At 36.0% G+C, this 4,256-nt stretch overlaps 1 pseudogene; it reads right to left on the bottom strand.

Moving 5' to 3' along the window:
- Positions 1–3,707, bottom strand: part of LOC103201492 — a 38,032-nt pseudogene extending 34,325 nt beyond the window's left edge.
- Positions 3,708–4,256: the final 549 nt, after the last annotated feature.

Genomic DNA, 4,256 nt, shown 5'->3' with positions numbered 1-4,256 from the left:
ATATAATAAAATGTACTAATTGATGTGTAAATATTCTGATAAAGTCCCATGTAGAAGACTATCATATTTTTGACATAAACAGATACAATAGAAATTACAACAGTTACAATAATGAAATAAAATAAAAAGAAAACCAAACACACTGTCACTGAGTCAATTCTCATTCATAGCAACCCCCATTAGGTTTCCAAGATGCTAAATCTTTATCAGAGTAGATTACTTCATCTTCCTTCCATGGAGCAGCTGGTGGGTTTGAACCATCAGTCTTCTGGTTAGTGGTCAAATGCCTTAGGCACTGTGCCACCATAGCAAACCTTAAACAGTTACTTATCTTACAAAATTCTCACAACTGAATGAGATAGGTATTATCACTATTGGTCAGAATCAATCCAATGGCAATGGATATCACCTACATTTTCTCAGTTAGGAAATAGAGACTTTTAAGACAAATAACTTACTCAAAGTAATTTAGCTAAAAAGTAGTAGAGCCAGGACCCCAGGCTTTTTTGAATCAGGGCTTGCCTTGTTAAACCAATGTGCTAAACTATATACAGTTACTGTTATAGTAAACTATAGTAAACTATATAGTAAACTATAAACAGACACCATGAAGAAAGTTAAGAGATGGTATTAGTCAGTGGCCTGGATAAGAGTAACAATGTTCACTTCTCTGAAGGAAGGTAGCTTTCTGTGACTTAAAAGAATGACATTAAACAGGCTTAAATCAAGGCTTACATAGGTTAGAAGACATTTAAATGGGTCTTGAAGGCACATAGGATTGCTAAGTTGGAATCAACCCAATGGTGAGAAGTTAAGTTTTTGGAGGCAGTTTAATATAGTGCTCAAAAGGAGCACAAAATTTTTTGAGTTCACAATTTTGATTTCACCTGTATGCACTGAGTTTGGTACCATAGTACCTGGGGAGCTACCTAACTTTATGAGTTTTAAAAGTCAATTTAACTTGGTGAATTGGAGTTTTCTTTATCCATACCATGGAAAATTATGAATTTCCCTCTTCCACCGTTCATTCAGTAGTACTATTTTCTGGTCAGAAACATTCAGACTGTAGAGTGATAGAGAAATGGGGTGCTTCTCAATAAAAGCAAGATGATTCTGTATATACTCAGCTTGTCTTTCCTTACTTAACCTCTTCTCAATGCAACTCAGTACCTCAAAAGTATGTCCCTGAAACAGCCAAACACAGAGAGGTTCCAGCTTTGAACAGCAGATATTAGGAGAGTCTTTTTTTTTCTTTCCATAAATGGTTGGTCTTGATAAGGTCAGAATGTTACTAAATGAGGAACATAAGAGCTTGTGCCCCTTGTTCAAAGGTAACTAGACAAATGTAAAAGCATAAAATAGCAAATGATATTTAGAAATACATTGTTATTTTACCTGAAATCCTGCTTTGAGCCTTTGCAAATTGAAGTTCTACCACCAGCTTCTTCAGGCAGATTTGCAGTGATTTTTTGATAAGCATTATCATCAGTAATTTTGTTAGATAATTTTGAATTTGAGCAAAATCTTCAAATGTGACCACTCCAACCAAAGATCCCTTTATGATAAATTGAATCAAGTAGAGTTCTGCTGCTTGTTTCATTCAAATGAGACAATGTTCCTGTAAAAATAAGATATGTGAACAATTCCACAGTCTCCTCAAATCTTGACAGCATTTGATGGAAGGCAAGGTCTTTTGTGGACAATGCATCATGATAATAATTGAGTACTGTAGTTTAAAAGTTAACACCTTCATTTTACTGAAAAAGCATGTTTAAGAAAGTAAAAAGGAAAAAATCATACTTGAAAAACCTATACTTTTTATTTAACAGATTTATAGTCAGGATTTTCTCATAAGGAAATAATTTTAAAATGCATGCAAAGATGTTCCTTGCAATATAGTTTTTAATACTAACAAGCTGAAAAGCTTCATAGTTTCAACAATAAATGGTTGAATAAATTTTGGTAAGTGCATATGATACAAGCATAAAAAATTATGTTATGGGAGCATTTTACACATTGGCATGTAGTTATTGTTGTTAGGTGCCATTGAGTTGTCTCTGACTCATAGCGACCTTATGCACAGCAGAATGAAAACTGCTTGGTCTGGGGGTGGGTAGGTAAAAAACAAAACAAAACAAAACAAAACAACTGTGTGGTCCTGTGCCAGACTCATGATCCTTGCTATACCTGAGCCCATTGCTACTGTATTCATCCATCTTTTTGAGGGCCTTCCCCTTTTTTGTTGACCCTCCACTTTACAAAGCATGATATCTTTCTCCAGTGGATGGTTCCTTCTGATAACATGACCAAAATAAGGTGAGATGAAGTCTGGCCATTCTCGCTTCCAAGGGCCATTCCAGCTGCACTTCTTCCAGGATAGATTTGTTAGTCCTTTTGGCAGTCCATGATACTCTGAGTATTCTTTGCCAGCACTACAACTCAAAAGCATCAATTCTACTTTGGTCTTCCTTATTTCTTGTCCAGCTCTCACATGCATAAGAGGCAATTGAAAATACATTAGCATAGTTATGGCTTATTAAATAAAAAATAAGATTATAAAATATTATATATCATATTTTTGAGGGGGAAAATATGTGAACAGAAAAGAAAGGGTAGAATTATATATGCTCAGTAACAGTTATCTGGATGGCAGAATTATGCCTGAAGTTTTTTGTTTTTTTTTCATTTATATTTTTTTTCTAATTAATGAGAATTAAAGGTTAAGGACTGAAAATTATTAATAATCTAATAACCTTAATATAAAAATTATTTTTATTTTAACATATTATGTTCTAGTACTTGTTCATATAAAAGCATTATACTTTTACTTATTGGGAGCCCTAGTAGTGTAGTTCCTAAGGCATTTGACTGCTAACCAAAAGGCTGGCGGTTCAAACCCACCAGCCACTCCTTGGAAGGAAGGTTGGGCAATCTACTTCTGTAGTGATACTGCCTTGGAAACCCGAGGAGGGGTCTCTATGAGTCGGGTCTGACTCGATGGCATATAACAACAACAATACTTATTAGGATAATAAGTATATATTTTAGTTAGCTTATTAGAACTATATCCAAGATTACATTTGTATTAGCTTAAAAAATTTAAGAGTGCAAATTAACTGCCTTACTGTGTCCATGCTTCCAGATTTTTCAAGTACCAGACTACTCACTATTTGGATGTGAGCAATGAAAATGTAGGAGGAGCTGGAGGGTTCATTCCTATCATGGGAGACACATTCTGAAAATCTTCAAGAGTCCTGATTACATCCCATGTGCTTCTGTAGTTGCACGTTTTGTTTTGTAAGTTTGGAGCTTCTGTATTGTGTGTTTCTGCTGTACAAAAGTCAACCACCTGGAAAGAAATCAGTTATGAGGTGATAATATTATAATTGGGAGCTCTGGTGCTGTAGTACCTAAGGCATGTGACTGCTTACCAGAAGGCTGGCAGTTCAAACCCACCAGCCACTCCTTGGAAGGAAGGTTGGACAATCTACTTCCATAGTGATACTGCCTCGGAAACTCAAGGAGGGGTTGGTATGAGTCAGATCCGACTTGACAGCAGTGAGTTTGGTTTTTTATGAGTTAGTATTATAATTGATAAAGTATTATCTTCCTCTCCAAATACGTAGTTGGCTGCCATACATACCCTCCACAAATTTTATTTCTTCACTATTAAAATTTACATCATAATCTAACATTCTGACATCCATTTTGCATACTCAAATTGGGGGAGAACAAGGTAAAGCTATCATTATTTTTTTGGTGGTTTTTTTTGGTGGTTGTCTTAGGTATAGGTAGATCATAGTCATGGGGAATTGATGGCAACTGATATGTACGGTTCCTTCAAGTAACTTCTTTCTCTTATAGACTCTTAGGAAGGAGCAGCTACAGCCTTGAATTAAATCTGATAGAAAAAGGGACAGGGCTTGTTGTATTCAATATTTCTAGCATGCTCCCTAAGAGTGGAATAGAGATTAAACAACAACAACGACAACAGAAATACCAGAAACACTGCTGTCGAGTTGATTCCAACTCAAAGAGGCCCCATTTGGTTTCCAAGGCTGTAAATCTTTATGGAAGTAGATTGCCTCCTTTTCCTCTTGAGGAGCATCTGGTGGGTTTGAACCACTGACCTTTTGGTTATCATCCAAATGTCTTATCTACTGTGCCATCAGAGCTCCTTCGATGTTGTTGTTGTTGTTGTTGTTAAGTGCCGTCGAGTCGTTTCCGACTCATAGCGACCCCATGCACAGCAGAAC

This window comes from Orycteropus afer, unplaced genomic scaffold (assembly GCF_000298275.1).
Source record: "Orycteropus afer afer isolate SDZICR_OR568_19922 unplaced genomic scaffold, OryAfe1.0 scaffold00152, whole genome shotgun sequence".
NCBI lineage: Eukaryota > Metazoa > Chordata > Mammalia > Tubulidentata > Orycteropodidae > Orycteropus > Orycteropus afer.
The sequence above is the reverse complement of the archived record's forward strand: the minus strand, read 5'-3'. Positions and strand labels throughout refer to the sequence as shown.